The sequence below is a fragment of the Prionailurus bengalensis genome, chromosome E4, assembly GCF_016509475.1.
Source record: "Prionailurus bengalensis isolate Pbe53 chromosome E4, Fcat_Pben_1.1_paternal_pri, whole genome shotgun sequence".
Lineage (NCBI taxonomy): Eukaryota > Metazoa > Chordata > Mammalia > Carnivora > Felidae > Prionailurus > Prionailurus bengalensis.
In genome coordinates, this window is record NC_057360.1 from 64,463,531 (window position 1) to 64,479,426 (window position 15,896).

The 15,896-nt window shown below is 60.0% G+C and overlaps 1 protein-coding gene across 3 annotated transcripts in view; it reads left to right on the plus strand.

Annotated features, from left to right (window-relative positions):
- The first annotated feature begins 9,842 nt into the window (after positions 1-9,842).
- KCNJ10 (potassium inwardly rectifying channel subfamily J member 10) overlaps positions 9,843-15,896 on the plus strand; it is a 30,291-nt gene continuing 24,237 nt past the window's right edge. For 2 of the 3 annotated variants that reach the window (XM_043567537.1, XM_043567538.1), the window contains exon 1: positions 9,843-10,079. The gene's annotated coding sequence lies outside the window, so the exon portion shown is untranslated. The remainder of the gene's footprint in view (positions 10,080-15,896) is intronic. The other variant, XM_043567540.1, reaches the window with a different exon arrangement.

The window sequence follows — 15,896 nt, forward strand, 5'->3', positions numbered from 1 at the left end:
GGGGGCCTGCGGGACGGGAGCGCCTAGCCTCAGCCCCCGCCGGCCGGCTCTAGGGGGCGGGGGGGGGGGTGGAGGGGGCGCCCCGCGGCCCCCGCCCCGCCCCCAGACCCACCCCCGGACGCAGCCCCAGCCCCGCCCCCAGCCCCAGGCCCGCCCCCAGCCCGGGGCGCCCCGCGGCCCCCGCCCCGCCCCCAGCCCCACCCTCAGACACAGCCCCAGCCCCAGCCCCAGCCCCAGCCCCGCCCCCGGCCCGGGGCGCCCCGCGGCCCCCGCCCCGCCCCCAGACCCACCCCCGGACACAGCCCCAGCCCCGCCCCCAGCCCCAGGCCCGCCCCCAGCCCCAGGCCCGCCCCCAGCCCGGGACGCCCCGCGGCCCCCGCCCCGCCCCCAGACCCACCCTCAGACACAGCCCCAGCCCCGCCCCCAGCCGGGGCGCCCCGCGGCCCCCGCCCCGCCCCCAGACTCAGACTCAGCCCCGCCCCCAGCCCGGGGCGCCCCGCGGCCCCCGCCCCGCCCCCAGACTCAGACACAGCCCGCCCCCAGCCCCAGCCCCGCCCCCAGCCCGGGGCGCCCCGCGGCCCCCGCCCCGCCCCCAGACTCAGCCCCGCCCCCAGCCCGGGACGCCCCGCGGCCCCCGCCCCGCCCCCAGACTCAGACACAGCCCCGCCCCCAGCCCCAGCCCCGCCCCCAGACTCAGACACAGCCCCGCCCCCAGCCCCAGCCCCGCCCCCAGCCCGGGGCGCCCCGCGGCCCCCGCCCCGTCCCCAGACCCACCCTCAGACACAGCCCCACCCCCAGCCCCGCCCCCAGCCCGGGACGCCCCGCGGCCCCCGCCCCGCCCCCAGACCCAGCCCCACCCCCAACCCGGGGCGCCCCGCGGCCCCCACCCTGGGGCGCGGTGGGGGGCTGCCTCACACCCTAAGCCGGTCCACTGCCCTTCCCCCCCACCGGGCAAGGACCCCGGCCCCGAGGACCGTCCCCCCTCCCCACCTCCGCTCCGCGCGCTCCCCAGACTGCGCGGGCCCCGTGCCCTCCACCCCCACCGTCCCGTCCCAAGTTCACCGCCCTCCCTCCCAACCCCGCACGCAGCCCTCCTCCTTGGCCCTCGCGCCCCTCGCTCGCTCCGCCCCCTCCCACATCTGTCGTCTTCCCCCCCCATCTGTCGTCTCCCCCCCTCCCCCCCCCCCACGCTGCTGCCCGAGAAGACGTGGAAGGGGCGGAAGGTCAGGGCAGCATCTCCAGGGGGCAGGGGCTGAACGTTCCCACGTTAGGACGTTCCCACTGGCAGTCCTCCCGGAGGACTGAGCCCGCTCATCGCTGATGGGTGTCAGCCCCACGTCCCCCGGGTTCGTTCCACCGTGGGGACGGCCTGAAAAGGGGCAGCAGGGCTGCAGGGTATGAGATCAACACGGACCGCCGGGGTAGAGGAAGCACAAAGTTCACGAGGAGTTAGGCTTGTATACCCCTCTAGTCCCCGTCCCCCCTCGAGCCCTGTTCAGTCGGATCCAGTGCAGCACTAAGCACCCACATTTACCTCCCCGCTCCCTCCCGTTCTTTGGCGGCAGCCTCCCACTGGCTACCCTAAGCACAGCCCCCCCACCATATGGCCCAGAGCTCACATTCCAAGGGAAGCCCACCTGATTTCGCTTCAGATTCTTCCCCCCAGGAGCAATCTGGGCTGCAGTGTGCTGAGAGAGAGGTCCAGAGCCCCTCCCCCGGCCCCAGACCCCTGCAAGGAAAGCTTTAGAAGAAGGACGTGGTCCTGTTCAACCTTCCCTTCTTCCTGGGACTCGTTCTCTCCGCCCACTCCAGGGAAACCTGGGTTGGCTGGGATGGGGGAGGGGCGGCTGGACAGGAGGAAGGCGACAAGGATCACAGATGGCCTGGATGTTTGACCAAGGCCCCGGGGAGAGACTGCTCGGATATACAACTCCAATCCCGGCGCTCCAGAATTTAAGTTCTGGAATGAGGTGTTTGGCTGGAGTGTGTGTGTGTGTGTGTGTGTGTGTGTGTGTGTGTGTTTGGGGCAGAGGGCAGGAGGAAAAATAAAAAAAGACGCCTTGGAACTTAGGGACACCTCCCCCACATTGATTTTGCAAGAGGAGTCAGGGGACACAGGGTCCAGTGCAGATCAGGGTCTTTCCCTCCCCCCACAATGAGCTTCCCTTTCCCTCCTTGCAGCCAGGGATGCCCGCTAGAAGTTCTCTCTAAGCACTGACTGGCTCAGAGACCCCAAGTCATGCAAAAAAGTACCTGGTTCCCACTTTTCCTAGCGTCAGCCCCAGGGAGGCTTCCAGATGTTCTCTCGGGGTCTTAGGTCATCTGAGCCCCCATCTGCCTGCTTAGGCAGATCTCTCTGCACAGGGGTGGGCAGGAACCCCAGGGTCGGATCACCCCCAGAATTCTCTTGCTTTCCACCGCCCCAGGGATCTAGGCGAGCCTTACTTCGTGTCCCCTCGCCTGTCTTCCTGAGCAGAGGCTGCATATTTCTCAGTGGGGAGGTAAAGGTGTGAAATAGACTTGATTTCTGCACCTTCCCTCCAGAGACTCCTGTTCCTCCAGCTTACTCCTTATTTCTTGTGCATGCTGTGACCCCTTTCCAGAAGACCCCAGTGCCACATTTTCCTGGATCTCCCTTTCTCCCCCTGCGGAGTGCTGGCCGGCAGGGGGGGGGGGGTTATTTTTTGGAAGGGGCTCTGGTGCAAGCTCCCTCAGGAACGAGCTGTTCCCAAGCCCCCGCTTGCCTTGGATTTAGGGGCCCAAACCCCAGTCCCCCGCAACTCAACTCACAGAGCGTGGAGAGGAGAGTAGCCGGCAGCAGAGACCCCTGGGGGGTAGCGTCCATGCCCCTGACACCACCCCTTCCCCGGCCCCCCTGGAGGGTGGGAGCCACAGGACACCGCTGTTCCTCCTAAACGTAGCGGCAGCTCCGACTAGGGCTGGCCGTCCGTGTCATCCACTTCCCAGGCTCCCCTGCTCCTCTCCTGTTTCCACAGCAACCAGTCTGGCGACAGCTCTAGAGCATCCCCCTCCCCTCCCCAGTCCTGGGTACCACTAGAGGCTGAGCCACACGCCATAGCTATTTTTAGCCCGAGTCCCTCCTCCTGGACAACTCAGAGCTCGCCTCCTCACCCCCTCAGGAAAAAAAAAAAAGAGAGAGAGAGAGAAGAGGAAAAAGCTGGCACGCTCCCTGAGAAGCTTCTTGCTCTGCGAAAATACGGGCCCTGGCGTGTTTGGGAATAAGGCATTTGATCTCCTGGGGATTCGAGCCCCCCACCCCCACCCCCACCCCCGGGAGCTGGCATCTCATCACCTCCAGCAGGGGTCTCTGGGTGCAGGCATGACCCTCAGGCAGGCACCATCATGTCGCCCCCTTTCGGAGAGGCCATCCCGATCCAGGAGGAGATCGCTAGAGAGAAAAGAGGTCCACCCGAGGAAGGGAGGCGGGGTCAGGGGCTCTAATCTTTGTCACTGGTTTATGGCGTGACCCAAGGAGTTGGTTCTTTCCTTGAACCACCAGCGATCCACTTTTCACAGGGTACAGACGCGGACAAACCTCCCCTTTGAACCTGCTTCCCGGGGTGTGCGGATCACACGAGGCAACCCAGATAGAAGGGCTTTAAAGTGTATTTTGCTACTAGCGAAAAGTCTGGAAACAACGCAAACATCCAACGGAGAGAAAAGCCTAGGTGAGGGCTTAAAACTCTCCGTGCGACAAACTTCCGCAGAGCCCCGGTGCTGGGCAAAGTGCTAGGTGGGGGTGGTTACAGAAATGACACCTAGTCGCTGCCCACGAGGAGCACGTGGTCCAGTGGGGGAGAAAGACAGGCAGACACAGAGCGCGAATATCACTACCGATAATTCCTTGAGCGCCAGCTATGACCTGGCCACACACCTCCTCTAAAGACCCCGGGAGACACCCTCCGAGAGGGGTATGGTGTTCTCCGTTTAGGGACGAGACACTAAAGCAGAAAGGGGAAGAGAGTTGCCAAGCGTCACAGAGGCAGAGAGAGCGGCCACAGTCCTCCACGTGTGTCCCCGGCTCACTGCGGGGCCGGGAAGATGTAGAAACGGACACTGGAGGCTTAGAAGTTGCTGGAATGATCTGGGGAGGTGGAGAAGGTGGTGACTGAGTAGTATAATCTCGGGAGGCAGTGTCCCGGGTTCAAGTCCCGGCTCTGTCCGCTGCTAGCTGGGTGGCTTCGAGCAAGTTACTTGACCTCTCTGATCGCTTTCTTCACCTGAGAAATGAGACTTATCCATCTCCAAGAGAGTATCCTCCTTTTGGGGGTTGTCATGAGGCAGCGCCTGGCACCTTGTAAATGCTCCGCAGATGCTGGCTACGTCTCTCTTCTCCTTGTTACCCTCATCCGGGGCATCTCCTGATACCCCCACCCTGCTCCGCCTTCCTCAGTTTCGGTGCCACCCAGTGAGGCCTGCAGGGGGCGCTGCGGGTACACCGCCCTCCTCTTCCCAGCCCTCCTGCCCACGGTTCTTGTTCCAAGTGGAAATACCGAGTTTTCAGCCCGAGATTGGCATCAGGAGGGCTGTTAAAGCCCCAGTCAACATCCCCGTCTCCTGGGCCCGGCCCTGTCACCTGAGCCTTGGGACTGCTAGCCTGCCCTTCTCTGTCCTGCCAAGCAGCTGCTCACGTTGGTTCTGCTGTGCCAGGAGCTCAGAGGGAGGAAACCGGACCCCTGGGCAAGAGAGCATTTGCATAGAACTGGCCCCATTTCCTGAGGGTGGGGGGGGGTGTGTGTCACGGGGCTGGCAGGCCCATCCGGAGGGTGTCAGCCAGCCCCCTGCCTCAGTCCCGCTGACCACCACCCCGTCCCCTGTGCAGGTCCTGGACTTCACCTGGTCTCTAACTTCAATCCCTTGTTTCTCATTGAGCTTGAGCAGAGGGAGGGAATCAAGTTTTCTTAGGTCCCAGAGTGCAAGATCCCAGCTTTCTGGTATCCCGACAGGGAAAGCAACTTTACGAGGAATTGGTAAAACATGTCAGTACAGTGGTGATGGTGGGAGACTGGGTTTGGAACTTGAGAATGTTGAGGGCGGGAGGGGCACGGCCGGGGCCACGTAGGTGGTCCACAAAGAACCTCGTTACGAGGTAGAAAAAGGAACCCTCTCTGGGCAGGTGCATTCCTTATGGCATGTGGCTTGGAGAGTAAGTGGTACTTTGGGGCAAAAACAAAAATAAAAAGGGGAATCCTTCTAGTGGATACAGCTCTGAGCCAGGGTGCAAGGATTGGCAAGCCGAATGCCGTTCAGTTCTCAGCTTGCCCCCTCAGTGAGTGCCTTTGTGCAGTCCACAGCCTGTACAGCTGTATGTGGGAGCCCTGGGACCAACCAGTCTGGGAAGGTTTCCTTGAACGAGATCATGAGACTTCTTGGGTAAAATCTTGGAGGTGGGAGAGGAAGTATGATGGGAAAACAGGAGATGGTTGAGGATATGAATTTAGTGGAGCAGGGAGGCCAATCTGGCAGAAACGATAACAATTGTCATAAATTCAAGGGAGCTGGGGCCCGAGAAAACTCAGAGCAGAGGGAGAATACGATTGAAGCAGTGGATGCGGGTGGAGGTCAGAGCGAATGGGGGGAGGGGAGCAGAGCACAGCACCAGGACAGGGGGGACCCCACTGGGCACCCCAGGCTGAGGCACATCCTGGCCTTCTGGCTCTTTCCAGCACAACTAGGGGATCAGAGCCTTCTCATCAACAGGTCTATCTTGCTTGATAGGATTGGTGCCGATTGCTCAGGATTTAAAAGTCCTGGCATTTAGAGGTGGTCCAGGATTAGTCCTCACCTTCCGGGTCTGGGATGGGTCCTTAGGCAGGACTAAGACCAGGCATCCCAGCTCCTGGTCCCTGGTTGTTTCTTTATTCCCTGTAGTCTCCCCGCTACCACGGTGTATTGGGTGTCAGTGGGATTTTAATCCGTGGGACCCAACTGGAAAGATACGAGAGGACCCACCTAGTTAAAGAAATTCTGGGAAGACTCCGTTAGCAATGTGATCAAGCACCCCTCAACTTCCGTCCTATAAACGTGGGTTTATGTACACTGCATTTCGCGGAGGGAGGGGGTATGTATACCTAAACAATAATCCTTTAGTGACTGGGGCGATGTAGCCTCGTCCCTCCGTCTCGCGGTCCTCTGTGGCCTGGATCATCCAGCTACGAGGTGCCCACTACTGATGGAAATTCGTTGAGCTCAAATGTTGCTCGGAGCCCCGTAGTGTGCAATGCAATCGATCATCCCCACTGTTTCCAGAGCAAGGTCAAAGAGGAGACGAGGCCGAAGTCGGAAGGAATGAATCTGAAAGGAGCAATCGAGAAGACAGTTGGCTACACTGAGGGAAGAGGGGAGGTCTTCAGAGAAAGATGGTTCCCCTACCCGCCACGGAGGGGTGGTCCAGAATTAGTCCTCACTTCACGGGGAACGGACGGGTCCCAGGAGAAGGTGGTGGTCATGGAGGTCACAACCGTGGCAAATTTTTCATACTAACCTGCGTGCGTGTTGACAAGATTACGTTTAACCTACGCAAATTCACTCTAGTGAGAGGAGCTTTGGAGCCAAACACGTGCGGGTTCAGGTTCTGAAACTAACACCTTCTAACTATGTAACCATAGGCAAGGCAAGCCACTTCACCTCTCGGAGCCTCGGTTTCCCCATCTCAAGTGATATACGTATCTTCTATCATAAACACTCACAAATACCAATTCCCTATGTCCTTTATCATGGGTTCCCTATTGGGCTTCTAGTGACTATTCTAGGACTTTTTTTTTTTTTTTTTTTTAATGTAAGCCTTACACCCAGCATGGGGCTTGAACTCACAACTTGGAGATCAGGAGTTGCATGGTCTACCGACTGAGCCAGCCAGGCGCCCTTAGGACCTCTTCTCCGTAAAAAGATTTGAGAAAGTGAGAACTGTTGTTTGACAATATCTATAAAGGAATATATGTGATGGGTCCATGTGTATATATGTTGTAACACATGACTTAAGAACAAAAACTCCATTTAAGTCACTCTTTTAAAAGTAGGAAACCACAGTTCCATTTGAGCTATCTGTACTTTTCCACGGTCTTGCACCCTTGCTGCTCTAGAACTTCTGAGCTCTTTCTAGTTGCCCGGTCCCGCCCCACACCGTGATTTTTAGCAAATGGCTCTTCTGCTTTCCAGGGAAGGTGCAGGCCATTTGGAAAGAACTCCTCCAGAGACCTCTCCTTCACCACGAGGTATCTCTTCTGCTCCCATCCTTGGCTCTTTCCTCCCTGGCCTCTCTGAGGCATACCCTAAAAGCCTAAAAGCGTCGAGCTGAGGAGCTTGGACCGTGCCCAGGAAGCAAGGGGCACCCTGTTTGGGGGTTGATAGAGGGGTGCGGGGACTGACATGGTGAAAACAGGTTGTCTCTTCCTTTGAGAATGGAGAGAAGGGGGAAGGGTGGGTCCAGGGCCTGGGCTGTCAGTGATCTTCCTGATCCTGGCTGTGGCCATGAAATGAAAAGGGACATCCTAGAGAAATATAACAGAGAGACCTGGCAGGATTTGGTGGCTTAATTGACGTGTCAAGGGGTGGAGCAGAGGGAAGGGTGAAGAGTGGAGATCAGTTTCAGTTTTTAAATCTGATCGACAGGGAGGGGCGCCTGGGTGGCTCAGTCGGTTAAGCCTCTGGCTCTTGATTTCAGCTCAGGTCGAGATCTAACAGGTCATGAGCTCGGGCCCCACATTGGGCTCTGCACTGAGAGCATGGAGGCTGCTTGGAATCCCCTCTCTCCCTCTCTCTCTGCCCCTTCCCTGCTCATGTGCTCTCTCTGCCCCTTCCCTGCTCATGTGTCTCCCCCTTCTCAAAATAAACCAATAAACTTAAAAAAAAAAAAAAAGTGATTGACCAGGAGAAACACAGAAATAAAGAAGTCACGAGGGCTGCCAGCCTTGAGGAGGAAGAAGATAAGTTCGGTTTGGGGCCTGTCCGGGCGGAGTGGAAATGCTCTAAAGAAAGCCCAAGGCTGAACACAGAGATCTGAGTGTAACTTGGAGATGAGAGCCAGAGCGATGTCAGTGATGAAGGCTCCACCTCAGACACAGAAAGAGATCAAGGACACGAAGCGAACACAGGACCAACCCTTCGGCATTGGAGGAGCGAGCGGCTGTAGGTTTGGGCGCGCAGGGCCAGTGGAGGCGGACGGGGCTGGAAGGACACCAGGTCTAAGTCATAGCGGGCCTTCTGTCCCACGGCGAGGAATCTGGATTTTACTTCTGGCCGACGGGCAGCCACTGAAGGCTTTTACATTGGGAAGGGACACAGTCAGGTTTGTGTTTCAGAGAGCTGGTACCTTACAGGTGTTCAGCCTTAAATGTAGGCGTTCATGATCCGCAGGATTGTTCGAGTGACGGAAACTGGAGGTGGGGATGCTCGTGAGAGGGCAGCTGCAGAGATCCTGGCCAGAGAGGGGCGGTGTCCTGGGGCACAGCTGAAGGATGCGGCAGAGAGGAGGGGGCAGGCTCTGGTTAGCTCAGATGAGGAAAGAGAAAAGAATCAAGGCTCTGGCATTGCGGTCTACTGGCCCCTCCCTCCAAACCGTCTCGCTCACCTCCAGATTTATCTTCCTAAAATTCTGCCAGGGCTTCGTCTGTCCTCGGCTCAAGACTTTGCCTCCAGGAACCCAGAGCTGACCCCCAGCTGGCACCGTCCTCTCTTTCCCCAACACAGACACCTCACCTGTGGTGCCTGGCTTGCGGCCCACCTCCCTCCCCCAGGGGGGCTAGTTCAAATGTACATTCACCCAGCGTACGGCTTTTAGAGGCAGAACTAAACTAAAACGTTTCAGGTTTCTTTGCTTTTGTTTTTGTTTTTTTTTTCCCAAGATGTATATCAACTCAAGATGATAATGCCGGTTACTGATTAATAGTTAAATATCTAAATATCTATGATGAACCAAAATGGGGAACTGATTCTTTCCTTAATAAATGCCCAGGGCGGGAGCCTGTGGATTGGAACCCCTGGAAGCACGGATTCGGATACTGAGAGCAGTCCTTGGTGACGGCGGGGTTGAGAAGAACTGCCACCTGCTCTCTGTCTAGTCCAGGGGGCCCGTGTGCCGCCGTTTCCCAAGCAGACTTGTATTTCCATGTGTCCCGGGGACTTGGTGACTGCGTTCCTTCTGCCTCGGACGCCCTGCGCATCATCTCCCAGGACCTGAATCCTCACCGCTCTTCAGGGCGCTTATCAGATGCCCCACATCTGCCAGGACCCCCTAAGTAGAGGGACCTGGCCCTCTCTGCGGCCTCCAGCGCCTCGCACCTGCGCCGCGCGCCCCGCCGCGTCGCGGCTCCGGGACCCGGCGGGCTGCTGGCGGGGAGGCTGGTCCGCGCACTCGGCCCCCGGGACCTCACGCAGGGCTTAGGGCCCGGTGACCGGCAGAGGGATAGCGCGCCGGAGCCCAGCCCCAGCCAGCCGCTTGGCTCTGCGCGCAGGGCCACCGGGCCGTCCCGAGTTCATTTCCAGCTCATTAACTCGGCCCGGCCCGCCCCCCGCGCCCGCTCCCCGTCGCTGACACGGCCGCCGCCGCCTCTCCCCTGTCATCGTGCCAGCGCAGCCCCTATCGCTTCGCCCATCGTCTCGCGTCCCTTTCCCTCCCGGAGTCTGTCTGGGTCCCGCTCCTCGGGCGCTGCGCTCGGCCCTGCGCCTCCATCTGTCTGGGTCTCCGCTTCCTTGCCCCCTGCGCCCCGCCCCCCGCCCCGGCCTCTCCAATCCCGGCGGCGCGGGCCTGGCGCTCCACGTCCCCATTGGCCCGCCCGCAGCCCCCCGCCCCCGCCCGCCGGCCCCCTCCGGGCCCCTCCATTCACACAAAGTTTGGCTCCGGCGCTGCGGAGGGAGGGGGCGGCCCGGCCCGGCCCAGCTCTGCCCCCGGCCGGCCCGACCCCGGCCCCGGCCCCCGGACCAGCCCTTATCTGATCCCAGCTCCGGGTTTAAGAGTCCCGGCTCTGCCCGTCGCTCGGCTCGGTTCCTCATTCCTGACCGCTCCGTCCGTCTGTCTGTCCCGCTGCCCATCCGAGGGGCCACTCCACCCCGGACCCAAGGTAAGACCCTGGCCCTGATGGAGCCCTGCCCACCTCGCTCCCCAAAGATAGGGGGAACCCCAGCCCTTCGGTCCCCACCCTGTCTGGTCTCAGCGGTACTGTCCTGTTCCCCAGCTTCCCACCTTGGGCGACCCCAAACAGACCCTCCTGGGAAGGGCTCCCCAAGAAAGAAACCTTACCCATGCTGGTCACCTCCAGCTCATTGGGCTAAAGAAGGGGCTTTCCCGATGCCCCTTCCCACCAGGCGGACCGGGCAGGGCATCACAGCCCTCTCAAGGGATACAGTGACCACCACATACAGGTAACCACGCATCGCCCACTCCGGCACTCCGGACAGCGCCCTCTCTTCCCAAGATGGTCAGGTTACCCCCACTCCCATGCCAGCCCCTTCCCCCTCCGCACACTGTGACACTCATGTAGTGACACCTATTGATCACGAGTCCACACATGGGAGCAGAGACACAAACCGCTGGGATTAGCGAGCCGCGGGAGCCTGGTGTGCCTGGGACCCCTGCCCACTTGGCCTCTTCCCTCCACTCCCACTGGCCCCGCATGTCAAGCCCCCCCCCCTCCATCTGTTGCCCCCTTCCCCAGGTAGGTCACACTGGGGTCCCTGGGAAGCAAGCAGGGCCGCTCCTGTGGGAGGAAGAAGGGCAGGTTAGGTTCTGAGACATTCACGCTCCAGGCAGAGATGCCCCTTCCCCATCCCAGGCCTTGTCCCCACCAGGAAGTGACCAAGGGCAGCGGTGTGAGGAAAGAGATAAGGGTCAAAGCTTCCCGATTTGGGGGAGGAGAGCTGCGCCCCTGGGATGGGTAGAAGGACAGACCTGGGACAAAGTGGGAGGGGGGCCTCTGGTTACTTGAGATGTCACTCCTGCTAATGAAGCACCCAGAGTGAGGCGGGGGTGGAGGCCCCAAAGGAGGCCAGGGCTCAGGACGTGAATTTGTTGCTTATCAGCACAAATTCTGGCTAAAGGTTTGGGGCCCGTCCGCCTCGGCTGTGGTGTCTGATGTGTTCCCCCACCGGGACTGCTTTTGGGAGTTCCGGGTGGTGGGGGGAGGCGGGGAGAAGATGAGAGATTTGGGGCCCTGGCGTGAGGAGGGTCTCGGTGCAGGGGTGCTCGGCAGGGCCCGGAGGGCACCAAGCCATCGGCCTGAGGAGGGGCCAGCAGCCCCCGCTGCGTTCTATTTGGTTCCATCTCCGGACACTCTCCCTAATCTCTGCGAGTTTCCGAACGTGTTCCTGGCGCAGTGGTGGGCACCGTCCTGTGCTGAGGGTAGGGCCTGCGAATCCCTCAGGGTGTGGCCTGGTTGCGGGGGACCCAGTGTCGAAGGAGGCAGGTGTTCTGGCTTCTAGCTACTTCTTCAGGGAGCAGGAAATGAGGGAGGGGGAGGGACGGCGTCACGCCAGGGAGAGGGGCCAGGGCTGGTCTGCGGAGGCGATGGGCATGGCCCGGGCAGGGCCAACCCCCTTTCCCCGCCCCTCTGTCCTTTGGCGGTGGTGGCGAGGGAGGGAGAGAGGGGGTGTTGGGGGGCGATCTGGGCCAGTCCGGCCTCCCGGAGCCCTTGCCAGCCTGGGTCCTGAAAGGAGCTGCTGTTTTCTGAGCCGTCCCCCACCCCCCACCCCCCAGCCGGAGCCCGAGCAGCCAACTTGTCTCAGTCGGTATCATATGGCAATGACTCCACGGAATGGAGGGGTGGGGGGGTTGGTGAGCAGGGTTATGGGTCCATTCCTTCCGTGGTTCCAATGCAGAATTCCACTGCAGCCCCCTACGCTGAGGGGGGGAAAAATCTGTGTTCCCAACATCTGCCTCACATGCAGTCTAGGGACGCTTGCGTTTGTATGGGAGGGTTAGCTGTCTGGCCACCGGCACCCCCCCACCTCTTCCCGTGCCCCTACCTGCACCTCCATACATGAGCTCATTTGTAGCTCCAGGTCTTTGGGCTTGGAGGGGAGGGCCCGGCAGAAGACCCAGGGACCTCTCTTCCCTTGTCCTCCCTAAGGGACCAGAGAGGCTTGACATTTGGATCTGGGTGGGCTCAGAGCCCTCCGGATCATCCTGGGATCCACGGGATGAGAGGTTTAGGGTCCTGGGGGGCGGGTCATACCGAGAGACCCACTTCCTCCGAGGAGAAAAGGCCTGTTGGGCCTCCTGGCGAGATGCTCGGCCTCTGCACGCGTGACGGAAGACGGGCCGAGTCCCCCGGCGTCGGTGGGGGAGAGAAAGAGACGTGGGGCCACGGAGCCCCCAACTTTCCTGCCAAGGGTTATGTAGGACGGAAGGGAAAAAAAAAAAAACAACCTTCCACTCCCCCTCCCCTTCCCGGCCTAGATTCTCCTCTTGCCTGACTGGTCAGTGCCACTGTCCAGGCTGAGGCCAAGCGGTCCAGGACAGTGGGGAGGCCCCGGAAGGGGCAGGGAGGCCGTTGGGATGGAACTACGGGAACATAGACGGTGGGCAGGTCTGCACTGCAAGGGTTTTAGCGCCCGGGGAAGGGTGGTTGGCAGGGCAGCTCCTGGAAACCGAGCTGCGGGAGATCCCCCCGTCACCGCGGCTCCCCCACCGGCTGAGTTCAGTGCCTCTCTTCCCTCATTCCAGTTGCTCGTACATGACGCTGCCGTTCTGCATGGGCACGGTGCCTGGGGGGGGGGGGGGGACCCTCTCCATCCCCTCCCCCGCCAGAACCTTGAAAGGGCAAAGAGAAGGGGATTGTGGGAAAACCTCTCCCGTGGGTGTCCGCCAGCCCCGCGCTGGATTTGAGGCGGTGGGGAGAAGGGAGGGGCTGGCTCTGGAATGTGGAGAGAAGTAGGAGCTGGCCCCGGGGTGGCCCCGGGGAAGCAGGGCTGAGAGGTGGGCCTGAGCACCGCCGGCCTCTGAGGCCGTGACTTCCCAGTACGCGGCCGGCCGTGGCGTTCTTTTTTCCAGGGCGCAGAAGGCCCTGGAAAGGGTTGGGGCCGCGGCTGGAAGGACTTAGGTTCGACTTCAGGAAGCGCATCCCATAAAAAAGGAAAGAAATCTGAGATGGAGTTTGGGAAGGAACGGGAGACCACCTTCCGGAACCAAAAAACCCCACCCCTAAGCCCCCAGGCCCATCCTTAAGGCTTCTGAGGGGAGCCGGGAAACACAGGGAGGACGCGGCAGCCGTCGGGAGGCCTCTCCCGGGTGGCCTGGCCACTCCGCCACGTGGTCCCAGGGCTTCTTCCCGCTCGGGCCCCACCTGGGAGGCCGTGGGTGGAGAGGTTAAGAGCCTGGCCTTGCAGTCAGACTCCCTGGGTTCAAATCCCCGTTCCACCGCTCGGCAGCTACGACGTGCGTCCCCTCAGCCTTATGATGGCGCCAGTAACAGTTGGGGACTGAAAGAGTCGCTGCTGGTAGAGCGCCTGCAGTGATGCTCAGCACCTAACACGTGTGTTTCCTGCGGTGGTGGTGCTCCCTCTCTCTGGCCCGACTCTGCCTCTCCCGGCCCCCGGGGCCTTACCACAGCCCGTCCCTGGTACTCCCGAGGCCAAGTCCGGGGCTCTGTCGCTCCACCCTTCCGGAGTTCGGGAAGGCAGAGATTCCTCACCTACAGATGCAGGCGGGACTCCCGTCTTCATTCCCACAGATGGCCCCACGTGGGCCCGGTCTCCTCTCCCGTAGCTTCCTTCCCTGTTTCCAGGCAGGCGTCCCGTCTTCCACTGGGGTCCACGAAGTGTGAACTGAGACCTTGAGCTTTCCTAAAACAGTCTGTTTGCCCATCCGGAGCAGCTTCTCCCTCCCAGCCAGCGGCCCCCCACCTCAGCTGTCCCCCGCGAGCCTGCCTGTCCCTCTGCCGCCCGGTTTACATGCCCGCCCTTTCCTCTGTCCCCCAACCAGCCCGAGTGTCCGCAGCAGCCTCCCTAAAGGCCTCCCTGACTCCAGCCACCCTCTCTCCTCCGTTCCTTCCCTCTTCTTCACTGCCCAATTCCCCCTGGGACTGTCCCCACGAAGCACCCGTTTTGTCTTGTCCCTTTCCTACCCAGACATCCCTGGTGGTTTTCAGATGAAAACTCCCCATCACGGTCTTCAAGGTACTTTATGGAAGCTTTCCTCGCTCCCCTCCAGCACCCCATCTCTTGGGACTGCCCTCTTGAGAGGCGTGGGGGACGTGTCCACCGGGCATCCCTGAACGCCTTCTCTTCTCTCCCTCTGGGCACTCGTGGGGCCATTCCCATTCCAAGGCTGATCCCTCCTGCCCAGCGCCACCCGCGTCTCCCCATGGGCTCTGCCGTCTTGTACCCCTTTCTCCTCAGCAGTCCGCTTGTCCTTTGTCCCTTGTGTCTGTGACTTTGCCCGGATGTCCAACGCAATCGAATGGTAGTGCTGGAGGGGACATCCTGTCTCCTTCCTTGCACGGGGGCTCCTCTGGGATGGGGCCGTGACCCTGCAGGGTTTGGATCCCCCGAAGCAAAGGCCTCTCTTCCCTTCCGGGGACCCCTCAGCTCCTAGGAACAGAGTAGCCTCTGACCAGCTTGACTCTAGGTAGGAAACCTTTCTGGTGGCTAATTCTGCGGGGGAGAATCCCGACTTTGGAGGCTTATGAATGTCTGGGAGTGGGGTGTGTATATGTTAGACCCTATGATTGAACTCCCTGGGGAACTTCAAGAGAAGCCCCTCTCCCCCCAACAGCCCCATCCTGTGGAGATGGCATCACCCTAAGATTGTGAGCAGCAGACCCCAAGACCCCCAGTTTGCAGCTCTTTAAGCATGTTGGCCCAAACCCAAAAACTCCCGTGGGGATCCGCTGAGCCTTTCTCTCCTGGCCAGGGAGGTCCGCTCCTGCTCGCGCTGGGCTTGTGGGCAGGCGTCCGGGGCGGAAGAGGCAAAGGTCAGAGCCCAGTCTGGGGCATCCCAGTTGTTCTGAGCCTCCCCCTGGGCTCGAGAGCTGGGAGATCTGTGGGGACACCTCCCAGGTGGGGCACAGGCCTGACCACTTACCCTTACGTTCTCCCTGGGACTGTCCCCTAGCTGTTCCCTCGCCCCTAGTCCCAAACAGGAGACCTGGGCACAGGCCTTCTCCCCACGTCTAAACCTCCCCACCGACCCTTCCGGGGACAAGACATGGGCAACTGGCAGGAAGAGAGAGCGAGTATGTCTGAGTCTAGGGTGGTGTTCGCAAGTCTTTTGATCTCAGGACTTTACACTCTTAAGCATGATTCAAGACTCCAAAGACCTTTTGTGTATGTGGGTTATATTTATTGATATGTCAGAAATGAAAACGGAGGAGACTTAAACTGTTTATTAACTCATTTAAAAACAACCACAAACCCATTGCATGTCAACGTGTATGATATCTTTTTAATGAAAAGTGGCTGTATTATATTTTATTTTTCTTATTATTTTTTGAAATGTTTATTCATTTTTGAGAGAGAGAGAGAGAGAGAGAGAGTGCTAGCAGGGGAGGGGCAGAGAGAGAGGGAGACACAGAATCTGAAACAGGCTCCAGGCTCTGAGCTGTCAGCACAGAACCCGACATGGGGCTTGAACTCACGAACTGCGAGATCGTGACCTGAGCTGAAGTCGGATGTCCAACCGACTGAGCCACCAGGCACCCCCAAAATCGCTATATTTTAAAAACAAAGCAACAAAATGTTTTGCAAGAAGAGTGGTGATGTCCCACACTTTCACGAGTCTTTGTAACGTGTGGCTTAACAGAAGACAGACAATTTCTCATATCTGCTTCTGCGTTCAATCTCTTGCCATATCATGTGTCACATAGCTTCTGGAAAACTCCACTGACCACTCATGAGAGAATGAAGGCGAAGAAAGCAAATAATGTAGCAGCATTGTTGGGAAG